The 19,437-nt window shown below is 44.4% G+C and overlaps 2 long non-coding RNA genes and 1 other non-coding gene across 3 annotated transcripts in view; 2 read left to right on the top strand and 1 right to left on the bottom strand.

Annotated features, from left to right (window-relative positions):
• Nucleotides 1-9,816: 9,816 nt before the first annotated feature.
• On the top strand, nucleotides 9,817-14,601 carry LOC116081938. The gene is made up of 2 exons (XR_004115109.1): nucleotides 9,817-9,885; nucleotides 13,671-14,601. It is a non-coding gene; the product is annotated as an uncharacterized LOC116081938 (long non-coding RNA).
• Nucleotides 14,602-14,752: 151 nt separating this feature from the next.
• LOC116083128 lies at nucleotides 14,753-14,856 on the bottom strand. Its single transcript, XR_004115602.1, has one exon. It is a non-coding gene; the product is annotated as a U6 spliceosomal RNA (small nuclear RNA).
• Nucleotides 14,857-16,626: 1,770 nt separating this feature from the next.
• Nucleotides 16,627-19,437, top strand: part of LOC116081934 — a 3,770-nt gene continuing 959 nt past the window's right edge. The window contains exons 1-2 of the long non-coding RNA XR_004115106.1: nucleotides 16,627-16,701; nucleotides 17,177-17,263. This is a non-coding gene — a long non-coding RNA (uncharacterized LOC116081934). The remainder of the gene's footprint in view (nucleotides 16,702-17,176; nucleotides 17,264-19,437) is intronic.

Below are 19,437 nucleotides of genomic sequence, written 5' to 3'. Positions count from 1 at the left end.
ATCTGTCTAGAAAATTGTCCATTTCATCCAGGTTTTCAAGTTTTGTTGAGTATAGGCTTTTGTAGTAGAATCTCATGATATTTTGAATTTCCTCAGTGTCTGTTGTTATGTCTCCCTTTTCCTTTCTGATCTTATTAATTAGGATACTGTCTCTGTGCCTTCTAGTTATTCAGGCTAAGGGCTTATCTATTTTGTTGATTTTCTCAAAGAACCAGCTCCTGGTTTGGTTGATTCTTTGTATAGTTCTTTTTGTTTCCATTTGGTTGATTTTAGCCTTGACTTTGATTATTTCCTGCCTTTGACTCCTCTTGGGTGAATTTGCTTCTTTTTATTCTATTTTTATTATTTATTTCCCCTTTCAGATGTGCGGTCAAATTGCTGGTATATGCTCTCTCCAGTTTCTTTTTGGAGGCACTTAAAGCTATGAGTTTTCCTCTTAGGACTGCTTTCATTGTGTCCCATAAGTTTGGGTATGTTGTGGCTTCATTTTCATTAAACTCTAGAAAGTCTTTAATTTCATTATTTTTTCCTTGACCAAGTTATCATTGAGTAGAGTGTTGTTAAGCTTCCATGTGTATGTGGGCATTCTATTGTTTATGTTGTTATTGAAGAGCATCCTTAGTCCATGGTGATCTGATAGGATGCAAGGAATTATTTCACTGTTCTTGTTTCTGTTGAGGCTGATCTGTGACCAATTATATGGTCAATTTTGGAGAAGATACCATGAGGTGCTGAGAAGAAGGTATATCCTTTTGTTTTAGGATAAAAAGTTCTATAGATATCTGTTAAATCCATCTGTTTCATAACTTCTGTTAGTCTCACTGTGCCTTTGTTTAGTTTCTATTTCCATGATCTGTCCATTCCTAAGAGTGGGGTGTTGAAGTCTCCCACTATTATTGTGTGAGGTGCAATGTGTGTTTTGAGCTTTAGTAAAGTTTCTTTTATGAATGTAGATGTCCTTGTATTTGAAGCATAGAGGTTCAGAATTGAAAGTTCCTCTTGGTAGATCATACCTTTGATGAATATGAAGTGTCCCTCCTTATCTTTTTTGATTAGTTTAGGGTGAAAGCCGATTTTTTTTTCAATATTAGAATGGCTACTACTGCTTTTTTCTTGGGACCATTGTCCTGGAGAATTGTTTTCCATCCTTTTATTCTGAGGTAATGTCTGTCTTTGTCACTCAGGTGGGTTTCCTGTATGCAACAAAATGTTGGGTCCTGTTTACATACCCAGTCTGATAGTCTATGTCTTTTTATTGGGGAATTGAGATTAATAGATATTAATGAAAGGTAATTGTTGCTTCCTGTTATTTTTGTTGTTAGAGTTGGAAATCTGTTCATGTGGCTATCTTCTTTTAATTTTGTTGGAAAATTACTTTTTTTTTCACTTTTTCTAGGATGTAGTTTCTCTTCTTGTGTTGGAGTTTTCCATTTATTACCCTTGAAGGGCTGGATTTGTGGAAATATATTGTGTAAATTTGATTTTTTCATGGAATATTTTGGTTTCTCCATCTATGGCTATTGAGAGTTTTGCTGGGTATAGTAGCCTGGGCTGGCATTTGTATTCTCTTAAGGTCTGTATGACAACCCAGGATCTTCTGGCTTTCATAGTCTCAGGCAAGAAGTCTGGTGTAATTCTGATAGGCCTGCCTTTATATATTACTTGTCCTTTTCCCCTCAGTGTTTTTAATATTCTTTCTTTGTTTTGTGCATTTGGTGTTTTGACTATTATGTGGCAGGAGGAATTTCTTTTCTGGTTCAGTCTATTTGGAGTTCTGTAGACTTCTTGTATGTTCATGGGCATCTCTTTCTTTAGTTTAGGGAAGTTTTCTTCTATAATTTTGTTGAAGATATTTACTGGCCCATTACCTTGGTAGTCTTCACCCTCTTCTATACCTATTATCCTTAGGTTTGGTCTTCTCATTGTGTCCTGGATTTCCTGGATGTTTTGGGCTAGGAGCTTTTTGCATTTTTGTTCTCTTTGACTGTTGTGTCAATGTTTTCTATGGTATCTTCTGCACCTGAGATTCTCTCTTCTATCTCTTATATTCTGTTGGTGATGCTTGCATCTATGGTTCCTGACTTCTTTCCTAGGATTTCTATCTCCAGAGTTCTCTCTATGTGATTTATTAGCTGTTTCTGCTTCCATTTTTGTTCAGTTCCTTCACCTGTTTGGTTGTGCTTTCCTGTAATTCTTTAAGGGATTTTTGTGTTTCCTCTTCAAGGGCTTCTACTTGTTTACTTGTGTTCTCCTGTAATTCTTTAAGGGATTCTTGTGTTTCCTCTTTAAGGTCTTGAACCTGTTTACCTGTGTTCTCCTGTATTTCTTTAAGAGTGTTATTCATGCTCTTCTTAAATTCCTCTATCACCATCATGAGATATGACTTTAGATCCAAACCTTGCTGTTCTGGTATTTTGGGGTATTCAGGACTTGCTGTGGTGGGTTCTGATGAAGCCAAGTAGTCTTGGTTTCTGTTGGTAAGATTCTTGCATTTGCCTTTCACCATCTGTTGATCTCTGGTGTTAGATATTCTTGCTGTCTCTGGTTGGAGCTTGTTCCTCCTATGGGTCTGTAAGCCCGTGTTAGCACTTCTGGGAGATCAGCTCTCCTCAGGTAAGACCTGTGTGCAGAGGACTGTGGATCAGTCATCCCTCCTGAGTCTTGGGGTCAGAACAAACCCTGGAGACAGGCTCTCTACTTGCAGGGAAGGTGCAGAGAGGGCTGTGGATCTGCAGTACCTCCTCTAGGTGAAGAGGGCGATAGAAAGGATCCTGCGCCAACTGCCATGCCACTTCTGAGGCCTGTGCCTCCCCTCTGGTCCCTCCTTAAAAGGTCACTGGAGAAAAAATGAAGATCTCACCTGAGTCTCTGGGTTGGAGCACTCCCTGAAGGCAAGCTCTTTGCTTGCAGGGAAGAGGCAGAGAGGGTTGTGGATCTGCAGTACCTCCTCCTAGGTGAAGATGGAGGTAGAAAGGATCCTGGCCCTGCTGCTTCTGAGGCCTGTGCCTCCTGGCTGGTCCCGCCTCCTCTTGTAATCCCAGCACTCAGGAAGCTGAGGCAAGAGTGTAGAAAGTCTGAGTGGAGACCTTGTCTCTAAAGTGGTCAGACTAGAATTCGCCTTGGGGTTTCAAAAGCCATGCCAGGTTCTCTTTCTCTCTCCCTCTCCCTCTCCTTCTCCTTCCCCCCACTTCCTTCTCCCTCTGTGTGTGTTTGTGGGGCTACTGTTTCAGCTCCATGTGTGCCATGATGCTTCCTGCCATGATAATGATGAACTAATCCCTCTGAAACTGTAAGCCAGCCCCTAAGTCAATGCTTCCTTCTGTAAGAGTTGTCTTGGTCATGGTGTCTCTTCACAGCAATAGAACAGTGACTAAGGCAGTCTCATCAATAGTACTAGCAAGTGTATCTTATTTATTAAGAAAACAGAGATTACTGAGGGTGAAATAAACAATAGAAAGACTCAGGCCCAGCATTAGTGCAACAGGCTGTAGAGAAATTTTAATCCAGCAACTTGGCTGCTCTGACCACACCCAAAGACCTAAATCTGTGTAATCCGCTGGAATGCAGACATGCCACACACCTTTAATCCCTCTAGTTGGAATACAGACACGCCTATACTACACACCATTGAAGTAAAATTAGTTTATAGAAGGAAGCAGCCATGTTTGAAAGTGATGTCTAAACGAGGAGCAAACAATGTGATGGATCAAAGAAAAGATACACCCATTTCTCATGAGAACAGCACAGGAAAGAGACAGCTCAAGAGGGGAACATGGAAAAGAGGAGAGAGAGGCAGTTTTTATTGGGACAGTCTTAAAGAGACAGGTTGCAGAGGAAGACAGAAGGAGCCAGAGAATAAGAAGGAGCCAGAAGATTAGAACAAACTGGCAGTTAGTTTGAAGCCAAGCAGAGCAACTCAGTGAGGAGCCACGAGAAGCCAGACTGAACCAGTCATCCTGGAGAGGAGTCTGGGCCAGAGCGGCTGAGTTGAACCAGCCAGCCTTAGTTCAGAAAGACTGAGCTTATTCATCAGTAAGCCTCTGAGATGACAATTGCATCAGGGATATGAAAGTTACTTTTAAAGCAAGAGTTTGAGTCTGGCACATGATGCTTGGATCCCTGTTTGTAAGCCTGCCTTACACAGCTTCTCCACAGTAGAAGGAGCCCAGCAACTTCTCCATTTTTTTATTCCAATGACCATAAAATGGCTCTATAAAAGAGATGCTCCTTAGGCATTACTGTGAACTGTGGGTTCCAACCTAGAGGGGCAGTGCACACAGTTTTCTGGTGCCACCTCTGTGCACAAAAGGGGTTTTCAAGATCCTATCCTGAAGAACCTCCAGCCTCAAGCTTGTGCAGCTCCTATAACCTTCTGTTCGAAAATGGCTCCCACTTTACATACTCAAATTACTTAGAAAAATTCAGAAACCGTAGAGAGAAATGATGGGCTAATCTGCCTGTGCTGACTTGAAAACAAAGGGAAAAGAATGTGAAGTTTTTATGCTTTACATTCACATTTAATCTGTGGCCATTTTGGAGTTTCTTTCTTTCTTTCTCCCTTTCTTTCTTTCTTTCTTTCTTTCTTTCTTTCTTTCTTTCTTTCTTTTATTTTATTTATTTTTTTGTGTTTACTTCTTTTCCCATCTTCCCGCCCCTCTTTTGAGATAAGGTCTCCTTCTACAGCTCAGGCTGGCCAAGATTGACCTTGAAATCATGGCCATCCCCCTGCCTCAGTCTCCCAAGTTCTAAGATTAGAGTCATGAACCAGCGCAGGAGAGTTCTTTATTTTGGAAGAAAGCATAGCTCCATACATTTCTTAGAAACAAGTATATTGTTTACAGACATAACCCATCAGGTAAGGGAGGTCCAGTGGGTGAGGAAGGTGATTATAAAAAACTGACTAGAACCATTACTGGAGTGTTGGGCTAACTTTGTGCACTGTGCAAAGGCTGTCTTTGTAATATTCAAATGCTGATTTCTCTGTTGGCAGAGAGCTGAGTACAAGCTGTCTTTGGGATCCATTTGGTATTCATATGGCTATGTCACGTTTTTGTAAATGCTCCCTCTCTCACCTTCTGATTGGTTTATCAAAAAGCTGATGGCCTGTAATAACGGCAGGAAGTAGAAGGTGGGACTTCCTGGAAGAGAGAGGAACTCTGGGAGAGAGTCAGGCCAGAGAGGATTCATCAGGAAGATGGGGAAGAAGAAGCAGGCCTGGAAGGAAAGAGAGATAACTAACCAGTTACCTGGCAAAACTTAGATTAGTGTAAATGGGATAGTAGAGTACTGAGCTAGCTAGGAGCAAGCCTAGCTTCAGGCCTAGGCATTCATAAATAAGTATAAGTCTCTGGTGTTATTTAGAAGCTGGCAGTCCTAAGGAAAGTCCTGTTACAAGTGCTGTTGGAGGTGGTGTGTGTGTGTGTGTGTGTGTGTGTGTGTGTGTGTGTCCGTTTGGTTGCTAGGCTGCATTCTGGGTCGCTTCCCAGCAGTCTAGGTGAGAGTTCTTCACGGTACACCTGAATAACTGTGAAGTGATGAACTGTGAGACCTCACATGATATGCAGCCTTTAAAATAGGCAGTGTGACATAATGCACCAGCTATGACCCAGGTTGTGGCGGAAAGTATCTGGAGAGGAAAAATAAGATTAAGATGACTGACAGGTAGCCAGTTTAGAATCTAGACCGGGGTAGGGAAGACCATGATCAAGGACGCCCTCTACACTCCCACTCCTCTCCCCCTGCAACAGTGCTCAAGCCCCGCAGTGCCCTGTAAGGTGTCACAGACAGAAGCAATACAAAAGAAACGGAGCTGGGGTTTGCTAAAGACATCAAAGCCCCAGGAAATCTCCTGGGCTGAGAAGCTGGACGGATCTCTTGACATTTATCTCTGTTTCCAGAATCTTCCACATTTATCTCAAATGTTTCGGTGATCTCCTTGCCCTCCTTTTCAGGATAATAGGCCAGGCTTTCCTGAGGTCCTACCAGCAACTTGGCTGTCCATCCTCTTTCCAAAGTGACTGCTTGGGAAAGCAACTTATTCCCTCTTCCAACAGTAGGTGGCAGCACTAACCTTGTTCATTAAGTTCCCGCATCTGTAAGAATAAGCCTCATTTGCTCAACAGTTTAAGAAAAATACCTTATTTAAAATGTAAAGAATATAGGCAAGTAGGTGAGTAACTTAAAAATTCAGCTAATAGCTGGGCGGTGGTGGCGCACGCCTTTAATCCCAGCACTTGGGAGGCAGAGGCAGGTGGATTTCTGAGTTCAAGGCCAGCCTGGTCTACAGAGTGAGTTCCAGGACAGCCAAGGCTACACAGAGAAACCCTGTCTCGAAAAAAACAAACAAACAAACAAACAAACAAAAAATCCAGCTAATATCTTGGTAATTAAGAGATTGGAGGAACTGCCCACGTTTAGACACGTTGAAAAGTGAAGTAGGAACCTGACTCAAGTTTATTGTTCTTCACTGAAGTCTCAGGCAAAGCTAGTTAGTAGAACGTTTCTGAAGAAAATAAGTGCTTGAAGTCAGATATGAAAATTCGTATTTTTTTTTTCTTTTCGAGACAGGGTTTCTCTGTGTAGCCCTGGCTGTCCTGGAACTCACGCCGTAGACCAGGTTGGCCTCGAACTCAGAAATCCACCTGCCTCTGCCTCCCAAGTGCTGGGATTAAAGGCATGCGCCACCACGGCCCGGCTGAAAATTCGTATTTTATTATGTAAAATTTACATCTCAACCCCTGACAGCTCAACGTTTTAAAAATCATATTTACCTATTTGTGCATGGGGGGAGAGGGAGGGTATTCATGCGGAGGTCAGAAAACAACTTTTAGAAATGGGTTCTTGCCTTTTTCCCGGTGGATTAAAGACTGACTTTAGGCTGTCAGCCTTGGTAGCAAGCGCCTGCACCCACTGAGCCCTCTTGTCAGCTCAAGCAGCTTTAATTATGTTTTTAAAAACAAAAACCAAAACCAAAAAAACAAAAACAAAAACAAAAACCAAACCAAAACACACAAAAAAATGGATTTCCCTTTTTAAGAGCAGCCTTAGGTCAAAAGCAAATTTGAAATAAAAGTGCAGAGAGAATCCCATGTGTCCTCTGGAAGACTGTGAGCATCCGCAGCAGAGTTTCTGCATGCTGCTGGTGCTCAGCATGGGTACTTTATCAGCTTCACAAGCACATAGTTTACACGTCTTCACTCGGAACTGTATGTTCTGGGAGTTTGGAACTGTATCTAAAGAGGAGTTTTCTCCTACACCGCATACAGAGTACTGCCACTGTCCTTAATGTCTCCGCTCTCCATTCACTCCCTGTCCCCCCCTCCAAGCTCTCGAATGTTCTGCTTCTCTGTCTCCTTAACTTGGTCCTCCCAGAATGCCACACTGGCGGGATCTTACCGTGTATCCTGTTACGTGATTGGTTGTTTCACTCGTCAATGAACTTCTAAGTTTCCTCCAAGTGCTTCCATGTCGAGACAGTTCCTTAGCTTCAGTGCCGAGTACAGTCATGATTATTGTAAAGCGGGTGTGTGTTTAGTGTTGTTGGAAGCTACCAAAGTGTCTCCACAGTTGATGACGATTTTCAGGGCCCCAACAATGGGTGGAACTGCTGCTCTCATGTCTAGAATTAGGTATTGGGTTCGGACATTGTAATAGATGTGCAGGGGGCGGGGGGGGGGCGCTGAAGAGATGGCTCAGGTGGTAAAGGGCACCACCTGCTCTTTCAGAGGACGCTAGTTCAAATCCCAGCCCCCACGTGGCAGCTCACAATGGTCTATAACTCCAAGGTTTGACCGTCTTTACACAGACATACATGCAGGCAAGACACCAATGCACATAAAATAAAAGTTGAAGAAAAGTTCTAATAGATGTGCCATAGAGTTGCATGGTTAACTCAGTTTGCATCCCTTAGTGACAAGTCAGATATAACACGTGTCCCTGTGCTTATGGTTCTTCTGAATATCTTCTTGGGAGAAGTGTTAAAAGTCTTTGCCTATTTTTTAATTGAGTCGTTCAGTTTCTTATCGTTGACTTTTAAGAGTCCTCGCTGGAATCGTGTCAATAAAATAGACACCCCCAGTGCCCACGACCTCCCACAAGGACAGCTAAAGGGAAGAATAAACTTACCACATTCCAACAAAACAACTAAAGAGAATATCGGTATATATCAGGGGACTGGACACTGGCACCCTGGACAGTGACAGTGTGGTCATTATGAACGCTCTGTAATCCTCATAGGTGGTTGGCCCAGCAGAGAAAGCTACCTGGATTCTATGAAACCCACTGTCCCCAAAGGAGGAGTTGGTGGCTGTGACCTGTTTCCCATGGACAGTGTGGTGTCTCTGAGGTGACATCTTGGCACCAGAACCAGTGAGTGAGCTCTCCTCTGGAGATAGAAGCCACCGCACACCTCGACCACTCAGAGTTTGCTACCATGGAAGCACCCCCACCTAGGGGGGCAGCATTCCCACTACAAATCACTATTTCACCACTTGAAGGGGACTTGGCATCACAGTTACTGGCCCGGGTCTCCTCCCAGACTCTGTTGCCCTTCCCTGCCTTAGATACAGTAGTGCCCAGCACTGACAGTCTTCAGCTGTAATAGTGGACTCACTAGCTGCTGTGCAATTCTGCTACCATTGCTTGCCTAGCGTAGCATCCTATCATTAGGCAACTACACATAAAGTGTTACATAGTCTTCATTGACCCCTGAGTGCTGCCCTCCTCCCTAATTAACACGGAGGTGTAGAATACACTTAAACATTTTATCTCCACTTACTCTTTCTCCGACCCTCTTTATATCCAAGTGCATTGCTTATGTGCCTTTCTTCCCTTCTCTCTCTTTTCCCCTTGGCTTTTTGAGACGAGATCTCTCTACACTGCCCTGGCTGTCCTGGAACTTGCTGTGTAGACCACGCTCATCCCAGATTCAGAGAGATTCCCCTGCCTCTGCCTCCCAAGTGCTGGGATTAAAGGCATGCGCCACCACTGCCCGGCTTGATTTTCCTTCTTAAACAACTGCTTTTGAACAGTTCCTGGAAGGTAAGCCCACTACACAGCATGTCCCTCATTATTTTCCTGAGAAATTCTTCATTTTTCCATCTTTTGGGTGATGGATTTATAAGGTACTTGATTCTATACTGATAAAGTTTTTCCCCTCAATGGTGCAAACATTTCTTCCCACCGTTTTCTTGCTTCCAAGATTTCTAGAAGTAATATGTAATTTTTATCTTTGTTCTCTTTTGTAGCAGGAATGGCGGAGTCACCTCTAAGTAAATGCCGGGGTGAGGGCCTCACACAGCTGCGAAAGCATCTCCTGCAGGAGGACCTAATTGAAGACTGCCTGAGAGACCAAGGATTGCTGGAGCAGACAATGCCAGCCAATCGGGAACTGCTGTTTAGAAGGGATGCTTTCTTGGGACCAATGGGGCGTGGGTGTAGGGTATTAAAGGAGCTTGCGGCAGTGCTCAGATGAGCTTGCTGCAGCACTTCTCACCTGCTCCCGGGGTCGGTGTTGTTGACTCTGCGCCACCTCACTTCCAACCCACAAGAGCAGGTAGGGTCAGGCAATGAGTAGTCCAGGGCTCAGGCAGTATCCTTATAGGGAAAGTTTGTATTTCATGTCTGATATTAACTTGGGAAAATTCTTAGTAACCGTAGTAATCGCTTCAGGTTTTGTTTATGTGTCTCCTTTGGTATTGTTGTGGCTTCTCTGTGTTGCAGGATTTTCCCTGTCCAATCACATTATGACAGTGGGAGGCCTGTGATTGGACAGGGAAAACGGAGGTGGAGCTAAGAGTAACAGAAAGAGGCAGAGTAGGGGGATTCAAGATGGCTGCGGATATGTCGCATGGCATTTACCAGCCACAGTAGCTATGATTTCATAAGGTTAGAAATATTGGGATAAAGCTTTTATCTTCATTATTGGCTCTGAAATTATTGTATTGGCATCTTGTAAATTGTGATATTATTGATACATAAATCTGCTTGGTTAATTAAGCATTAAGAGTCTTGATTCTACCAGGGTACTGGTATTGTGATGTGTTGGCTGACCTTGGGGTATATGGTAGCGAAAGGAACTGGGGGTGGAGGGAGGCACCGGAGATCATGGCCCAGCAGGAGCCCCATGATCGGGCATGGCCGGGAGAGTTGGCCAGCCAGCAGGAGCACTGAAGCGTGGTCAGGCACCACGGAGAGTTGGCGAGTTCATCTACATTACAAACTCTGAAGTTGCTTCACAGGGTTTACATACTATTTACTGTTTTATCCTGGAATTTGTTTGTTTGTTTGTTTTGCTCGCTTGAAAATTTTTTACTGGGGCTGGAGAGATGGCACTGACCTCACTTCCAGAGGACCCAGGTTCAATTCCCAGCACCCACAAGACAGCTCACAACCATCAGCAAGTCCAAGATCTGGCACTCCCTCACACATACATGGCAAAAGACCGATACACATAAAGTAAGCACAAGGATTTTAAGAAAGAAATTGAAAAAGTTTTACTGACATTTCCTCCAGCTCCGACATTTTCTCTCTGCTGCATCCAGTCTGCCTGAAGCCTTCGGGCATGCCTCAGCGTTTCCTCTTATTTCCTTAGATTTTTGAGAGTTTCACACAGTCTGTTCTGATCCTATCCTCTCCACCCATGACTCCTTCCTGATGCACTTTCCCTGCCTACCATTTTTGTGCCCTCTCTCCCTTAACCCGTCAGGTCCAACTTACGCTGTCCTGATACTCTTGCATATGTGGGCATACACTGGAGTGTGGCTGTCCTACGCAGGACAACACTCTTAAAGAAAACCGACCCCCACTTCCCAGAACCGTCGACTACCAACAGCCCCTGGGTGGTGGGGCTTCATGGCCGTTTCCCCTTTCTAGACTGCAAGCTTGTCTTTCTTGAGCATGCGCAGGTCTTGAGCACCTGGTCGTAACTGCTGGGAATACATACATGTACGTGCTCTACTGTGTCCTGAAGAGCCTTGCCCCCTTGTACTCAGCCACCACATTTTTTTTTAAAGTTTTGTTTTATTTTAAAATTCATTCTGAGTGGTGGTGGTGCACGCCTTTAATCCCAGCACTTGGGGGCCAAAGGCAGGCGGATCTCTGTGATGTCACATGACTATTGCTGAAAGTGAGGCACGATGTATTAAGCAAGCGGTACTCTGGTACACAGGGCTCCAGTGATGTGTGGTCATGTGTCTATATTATTAAAAGCTATCTGTTGTAGGAAACATTGTTACCAATATCAGTTCCAGTCCTCAGTTTCCTAAAGCTTACTGGATGGCGTCTACAGAGGAATTGCTTGGGGTTTTTTTGTTTTGTTTTTTGTTTTGTTTTATTTTTCATGAGATCATAGAAAGCACTCGGGGCAACCAGATGGATATTAGCTTACAAAGTGTGACCTAGAAAAATTAAATGATTTGTGGCCGTAATTCATCTGGCTAGTGATGGAGCCTTGGTCAGCCTTAGGCAAAACTTGATACTTCCCTTTATCCTGTGGTTCTCAGTTGTAAAGTACTTAATTTCCATACCTCTGTAGCTAGATTGCTTCCTTATGTAGCCCACTATCTTCTGTAATTGCCTTATTATCTAAGAAACGTCTGAATAAAAAGAATATTTATTGGGTTATGTCAGTCTTAATTTTTAAAATCTTCTGCTTTTGAAGCAATATGAAGCTTACCACTTCATGAAAATAGTGCAAAGAGTAACCATGTCCTACTCCTCTGGATTCTCTCTGCTTGCTTTTCATTTTCTCTTACATAAGCATCATATAATTATCCCAAGCAAGAAGTCAGCAATGGTATGACTGTATTATCCGGTCCACAACCTTACTCCTGCTTCTACTAATGTGCCTCTGACATCATTGTCCTGGTCTGCTTCCTAGACCAGGTTCTAATCAGTGTTCAGGAACCACTGTGGTTCGCCTCCCTGTAACAAGAATGCTCTTCGGACTTATGATGACACAACAGACCAGTTCTTTCCATAGAATGCCTCTCTGTTTCTTGATAATATTCCTGGAGAGATGTGAAGAGACTCAGCTAAGACAGAAAGCAAATAATGGACCAAAGTGAGGGTACCATCAGAGTCCATGTGGTGAACCCATGAGTTGACTGGGGGTCCTGAACAAGAGTGCTGTGAGAAGTCACAGGAATGGAAACAACCCAGGGACAGCTACAGCAGTGATAACATCCTCTTGTGATTCAAAATATGCCCCAATATGAAAACCACCAGCCTTAGTCAAGTGCGCATTTAGATCCTTTTTATTCTGACCACCCCTTTGACAGGTAGACCCAGGGCGCAACAAGGACAGAGTCTTCTAATTCTGCAGAGAACAAACCAAACAAGCAGAAGTGATATCAGATGTTGGGAGAGTTGGTGCCAAAAGACTGAAGGAAAGATGCTGAGAGGATGAAACCTCCGTTGTGTCCTGTCCTGTTGCCGGCCAGTGCGGTAACAGTAAGAACAGGTTATCTGGAATATGGAGTCAGGAGGAAATTGGCTAGCCATGTTTATGTTACCTTAATCCACGTGGAAAGTCAAAATTAGACAGCACTCAAGTGTGATCACTCAGCCATCTTGTATTTAATAATAATTTTTGTTACAAGCCAACAGGTAGCATAGGTGAGGCAAAACCCCTCCCCCAAGTTCATCAGCATATAGGCCCAATCAGCAGCTTCTTTAGTCTCTGTAGAGGCAGGACTTCCGATGTAACTGGAACCAGGAGCGAGGCGTGGCAAATAGCAGGAGGTGGGCAGAGAGTGGTTATGAGAGGCAGGCAGGATCAAGCAGGAGGGTTACAATTCCTCCCTTTTTATTAGAAAACAGCAAGTTAAAGGCATACTCAAATGGCACAATTTTGTACAGAAAGTCTTATGGTGCTTGAAGGTTATAATCTGTGAGTAATACTCTACTGAACGGCATCTTACCCGTCATCAAGGCTGTCCCGCTTATGTTGGACTGCTACTGAAAGTCTGCCCATTTGGATAATCCCCCCTTTCCTGTCCTTCCATGCTGGCTACACACCTTCCCTCAACTTAGATGGTACATTTCTTTAATGCAGGAATTGTGTTTCTAGAATTTCTACCTTTCCCCAAACACATACAAGTGATTGAAATCACGTGGCATTCGGTGAATGCTTACTGAGGTTGGTTGGGAAGTTGAGAACTTGAATTTTCTGCTAGGGTTGAAGGAAGTCACCTAGTGAGTGGGGCACACAAACACTCATCCTCAAAACAGTTGTTTGGGTCACACGAGCATCTCAGTTCTTACTTTCCATAGAACAACTTCATGTGGGACTTCCTAGCTCTGGGCAATTGAGGAACCTGACTGCAGGTTTCATGGAACTCCCTCTCCTTGATGGGGTTCACCTCAGGAATCCAGGACTATGAATAGTGCGAAGCATATGGGAGTGGTCATGTGGGGGCAGCAAGAACATCCATGGATTGTCCATGCATCACTACTGAGGTGACAGTTACTGTCATCCGTATGGTCTACCCATGTCTGGTGGCATTCCGTGGCTTTTATATCACAGTATTTGATGTGAATCTCTAGGTTAGAAAAACTTTGCTTACAAATTTGCTTAGATGAAAAACAAACCTTTATATATCTTTTAAAAATGTTATGTGTATGTGTGTCTTACCTGGATGTGTTCTTACATGGATGTGCTCTGCATGCAGGTCTTGTACTCACGGAGACCAGAGGAGCCATGGGATATCCTGGAATTGTGCTTACAGACAGTTGTTAACCACCATGTGGATGTTAGGAACCAAACTTGGGTTCCCTGGAAGAACAGCCAGTGCTTCTAACCACAGCATCTCTCCAGCACCCCAGAGAAAGCCTTTTGCAGAACACCCATGATGCCGCTCACCAGGCACATGCTCCCTGGATGTCGATGTTCTGTGCCGATGCCCTCCCAGTGGCACAGATGACTTAATCGCGTGTTACCGTGTCTGCATTCTCATCAGGCTTCAGAAGACACTTAGCAGTTAGCTCTGGCTCTTAATAACCCACTCACGTCAGTGGTTCTTACAGTCTATTACCACAGTGGCCTAACTCACTGCCTGGGAAGGACCGCTGCCTCGACCGAGAGCTTGATATCTCCCTGTTCCGGGGCCTGGGAGATATCTTCCCTCCCTTCATCCCATGGCTTCTCTACAGCAAAGCGATCTTCCTCAAACCGTCCTGACCCCTTTCTCTGCTCTGCTCTCTAGCTTACCTGAATCGCAGCATACCCTTCCCAAATGCTTCTGTATTTCTATGCTTTATTGGCTTCTTCTGGCTTCTGTTTATTTCCATGACAATATTTTTTTCTTTCTTTTTCTCTCTCTGTTTAATAGAGGGTGCCGCTATGTGGAATTAAACTCATGACCTTCTTGCATCGGCCTCCCAAGTGCCTGGATTACAGGCATTAACCATGCCTGCCCTGAAGAGGTTTTAAAGTTAACTTTCTCTTTGAGAAAACCAGAAGAACAAAAAATTGTAGTTCAAATATTACTCCTTACCCACACGCTGTAGGCTCCTACATCGAGGATGACAGCTAATTATCTCTGTCTCCCTGGTAAACTTGCCTAGTGTCAGCTTAGATTAATAAACAACATGGGGTTTAATCAAGTAAAGAGCATTTTAGAGATTCAGTTCATTCCCCCCCCTTCCTTACACATTCCTCCTTTCCTTAATAGTTAGTAGGTGGCCTTGCTCTCCCGGGGTCCTCCGTCCCCTCTACCTCTGACACTCTTTCCGCCTCCTCTTCCATGGGGGAAATACATATCATCACTTCACAGATCCATCTGTCATCCCCGTGCAAGAGCCATGCTAATCTTCTCTGTGCTCCAACCTTAGTATATGTGCTGCCAAAGCAAGCACACACACAAGGCCCTCTAAGTAAACATGATCTACACACATATGAATGCACAAAGACTGGGGCAGCATGCACAGGGCCTACACGGGTCTGCACCAGATGGGGTCCTAGGGCTAAGAGGAGAAGTGGACACATGCCTCCATCCCTGACCCAGAAGTTATCTCCAACTGATAACTAGTTGAAACGGAAAGCTTTGCTTTCTCCTAGGGAGTCTCACTGGGCAAACCATCTACTCTGAAGAGTGGGCTACAAGGCTGCGTGCCCAGCAGTGATAGACCACAGGAAACGAACTCAGTGGTACCCTTGGGGTTTCTTGTCTCATAACATCATCTTAGGACTCTTTTTTAAAAAACAGTTATCTATATTATATATTACATATGTTATATATTGCATGTATTACATATAGAACATGTTACATTACATATAGAACATGTTACATATCTCATATTATATACTATAATCCCACAGAAGCCTGTTTCCTTTCTTTTTTTCTTTGTTTTTTTTTTTTGTTTTTTTTTGTTTGTTTGTTTGTTTTTTGTTTTTTTGTTTTTTTTGAGACAGGATTTCTCTGTGTAGCCCTGGCTGTCCTGGAACTCACTCTGTAGACCAGGCTGGCCTTGAACTCAGAAAATCCGCCTGCCTCTGCCTCCCAAGTGCTGGGATTAAAGGCGTGCACCTGTTTGCTTTCTAATGAGAGGAAGGGGATGGATCTGGATGGGAGGTGAGGTGGGATGGAACTGGGAGAAGGCAAGGCAACCATAATCAGAATGTAGTATGTGAGAAAAAATATAATTTTAATAAAAGTAAAAAAGCAAAAAATCATTATTAGGTGAGCCTCAAGTGTTGCTGAGCACAGACTTGCCGGCGATCATGGCTTCCCATAGCTGCACTAAAACTCTTACCAGGGTGCCTGTCCCTATAGTCCGGACATTCCCGTTCTGTCATGTCTACGTGTCTAGGCAACACGGGACTCTCAAATCAGCCTTTCAACTTAGGGAGCTCCAGGTCATTTAACTGCCCAACCCGCATCTCTGCCTCTGCCCACCACGGTAGGCTGTGCTGTGTCTGAGCCTCTGCCCATCACGGTAGGCTGCGCTGTGTTTGTCTGAGCCTCTGCCCATCACAGTAGGCGGCGCTGTGTCTGAGGACCGACTTACTCTGGACAACTTACACAGCATGGGGTTTATACACTTTATATCTCATAAAGTAAACGCTTTCCTGTGGCGATCTAGGCCAGCAGCTATTCCCTCACCTGACGGCAGTCTACCCGACCTCGCTGCTCAGCTCACTTTGGAAGTCCTTCAGGAGTCTCACTGAACTTGCCTCTGACATTTTGTTGCTTGCTTTGTGACCCCATCTACGGAAACAGCAACAGGCCTGTCAGATCAAAAGCAGAGGCCTAGGCACACACTTACACTGTTACATCTCCCAGCAAACTAGGACAGAAACACCTCATGCCAGTAAAAGTCTCACAGCTTGGCTTCTGTGATCTAACAAGAATTTAATTTGGATCTTTGTCCCTGTAGAGTCACAGCATAGCTTGTAAAACAAGACTTTTTGGAAATGAGAAGTGTTTTTATGTACAACACTGAAGTGACTGATGGACAGGGCCCTGGAAGGTTTCAGTGTAGGGACTGGCTAGCTGGTGTGGTGGCTGAACAGGAATGTCCCCTTGAGGTTATGTAGGGGGTGGGGCTGATGCTAAGATCCTGATCCCCAATTGGTTCTTCATCTATCAGTAAAGATGCCATGGGCCAATTGCTGGGCGGAAGGAAGGAGGTGGGGCTTCTGGGTCCCAACTGGGGAGGTGTGGAGATGTAATGGAGGAGGGGACGTTTGCAGTTCTTAAGGTGACCAGCCATGTGAGATCTCGGGTGGAGGTACCTTGGCTGCTTCTCCAGGCGGGAGATTAGGGTGTTGAGCTGGGACTGGAGGTGGCTGAGCAACTGAAGTTGAGGTCAGGTATAAGGTGCCGAGCTAGGAGTACTGAGAAGGACCAGACAGCCAGGGTAGCTTGGAGGCACCCAGCAGTTGAGCCAATTAGGCAGGTTGAAATTGAACAGTGTGTGTGTCTGTGTTTTTCATTCGCAGATCCAATATTCTCTGGGCGGGGGCTGGTAGCAGGGCCGTTCCCGAGCTTAAGGTGGGGATAGCAAAAGCGACCTGCAGCAAGGCTACTTGAACCCCAGTTCGCTGTGCCCTTTGGGGAAGCATAGGAGGTATGGCCTTGTCCTAGGGGGCTACTTTGCTGGAGACGGGGCTCTGAGAGTTTAAAGACACATACCATTTTGAATTTACTCTCTTTGCTTCATGTTTGCTGTTCAGGATGTAAGCGCTCAGCCTCTGCTCCAGCCGCCATGCCTGCCTGGCTGCCATGACATGATGGGCTTATTACTCTCTGGGACCATAAGCGTAAGTTGCCCTTTCGATCTATAAGGATGCTTTATTACAGCAATAGAAAAGTAACTAAGGCCGGGCAGTGGTGGCGCACACCACTACGGGACTACGGGAGTGGACCAGCATGCTTCCTTTAATTCTTGAATTGACCTACTAAGAGTTAAAACTTTCTGTGTAGTGATGGCACATGCCTTTAATCCCAGCACTTGGGAGGCAGAGGCAGGCGGATTTCTGAGTTCGAGGCCAGCCTGGTCTACAGAGTGAGTTCCAGGACAGCCAGGGCTATACAGAGAAACCCTGTCTCGATCCCCCACCTCACCCCCACCCCACCCCCAAAAAAGAAAAAGGAAAAGTAACTACGACAGCAGGGAACCAACTATCTGATTAGAGCTTTCCCAACCCACAGGAGCTGAGATGAAATGAATCACTGATTGAACATAACCTGTGATTTGATCAGTCATGATTGTGCATTGATGTCTCTGTAAATACCCACAAAGGGGTGGGTTTAGAGCGCTTCCAGATTGCTGAAAACATGAAAGGGAGTGTACCCTAAGAGGACATGAAGACTTTGTGCCCATATCTTCATATCTTACCACTGGCGCCTCTTCTGGATGTTATATCCCTTTATAATAAATGGGCAAATATAAGTAAACTGTTTGCTACGTTCTGTGGGCCACTCTAGAAAAATATCTGAACCCGAGGTGGGGGTCATGAGAAGTCTTAAGGTATGGCTGGCTGGTTAGAGCTTCTGAAATACTAAAATAACAATTAGTGTTTGAAATATAGGACAGCCTTGAGCCTTTAAACTCTGAGGTCTGACTCTAACTCCAAGTAGACAGTGCTAGAATCTAATTAAATTATACGACACCCTGCAGGGGTGAACCAAAGATCCGTCTACCGTGTAGGAATCCCACCTTGCACAGTTTGGCGTCAGGCGGGAAGTGCTAAGTGTTAAGGTGCTACCTGTGTGAAACAAGGAACGGTTGGGTTTTTCCTACTACTACAGATCATTGGCTTCTAACAACCAGTTTGGGCTTGAACAATGAGCTGCACTCTCCTTACTGCTAGATTGTTCCGGAAGGAACGAGACAAACACCATACAATATTATGTAAGTGAAGACAAGGTGAACTCAAAGAATTCCAGAACGTTCTGGCAGCCACTGTGTGTGGCCTGTCCCTCTCTGAGTCACGATTGGTTCTGCTCTGGTGGCTTCCATTTCTAATCGTAGAGGATTTGCTTTCTGACCTAATCAGCTAAGCTTAACTGCTCTTCCTCCACTGAGCTGCATGCATGCATGTGGCTAATGCTTCTAGCTCTTATTAGGATCCTGGGAGTCTGTCTTGACAATATTTCTTTGCCATCCCTCAGTTCACAGCTAATTGGGAGCCTTTCACTCATGGCCAGTTATAAGTTAATTAAACTAAAATAATTTGATTTTTCAAAAATCCTTTTTTTCATAAAATGAATTTAAGAACTCAATTTGATTTAAAAAAAAAAAAACAATGTCTTCTTTCTCTTCTATCAACAGCTTCCTTTTGGAAGAGTCTCTGAAATTCAAAAACTTCTTATTTTCTTGTTTTCCGAAATTGCAAAGGGCTTTTCAAATTATTTAAGTGGTTCTATTCTATGTCATTTTAGGATGTTTATTTAAATTTCAAATATTCACTGAATCCCACTGTAGAATCCTTGCAAGGGACCTCACTAAGAATACAGCAAGAGTGAGTTTCTGACACTGAGTTGATTAATTCATGAAGCAGGAGATCATCCGCACAATAGTTCTAGGGAACAGAGCTATTGAATACGTTTAAAATATAGCATCTACTGCAGGAGATGCAATGCTAAGGGGAAAGCTACAGTTGGCTGGAGCATGTGTGTGGTAGATTAGAGAAGATTTTAAAAGCAGGGAAAGACTTCTCACAGGAAGGCATACGTATGGGGGCAGCGAAGGTGTGTTAGTAGACAGAACAATGCCACCCGAGGAGTGGGATGGCAAGGAGAAGACCTCCCTTCAGAGAACCTGGCCAAGGTACACGCTGGATGGTGGAGAGATGACTGGCTTCCATCGTGAGATGTACTCAGGCCAATTGGCATGTACCTCACTCCATAGCCCGTATGAACAGGCCACAGGGACACCATTGTCAGTGCGGTGCCCAGAGCAACTTCTTGGATGGTACTGCTGTAGTAGCCT

Source organism: Mastomys coucha, unplaced genomic scaffold (genome assembly GCF_008632895.1).
Source record: "Mastomys coucha isolate ucsf_1 unplaced genomic scaffold, UCSF_Mcou_1 pScaffold11, whole genome shotgun sequence".
NCBI lineage: Eukaryota > Metazoa > Chordata > Mammalia > Rodentia > Muridae > Mastomys > Mastomys coucha.
This window is presented reverse-complemented; position numbering and strand designations above follow the sequence as displayed.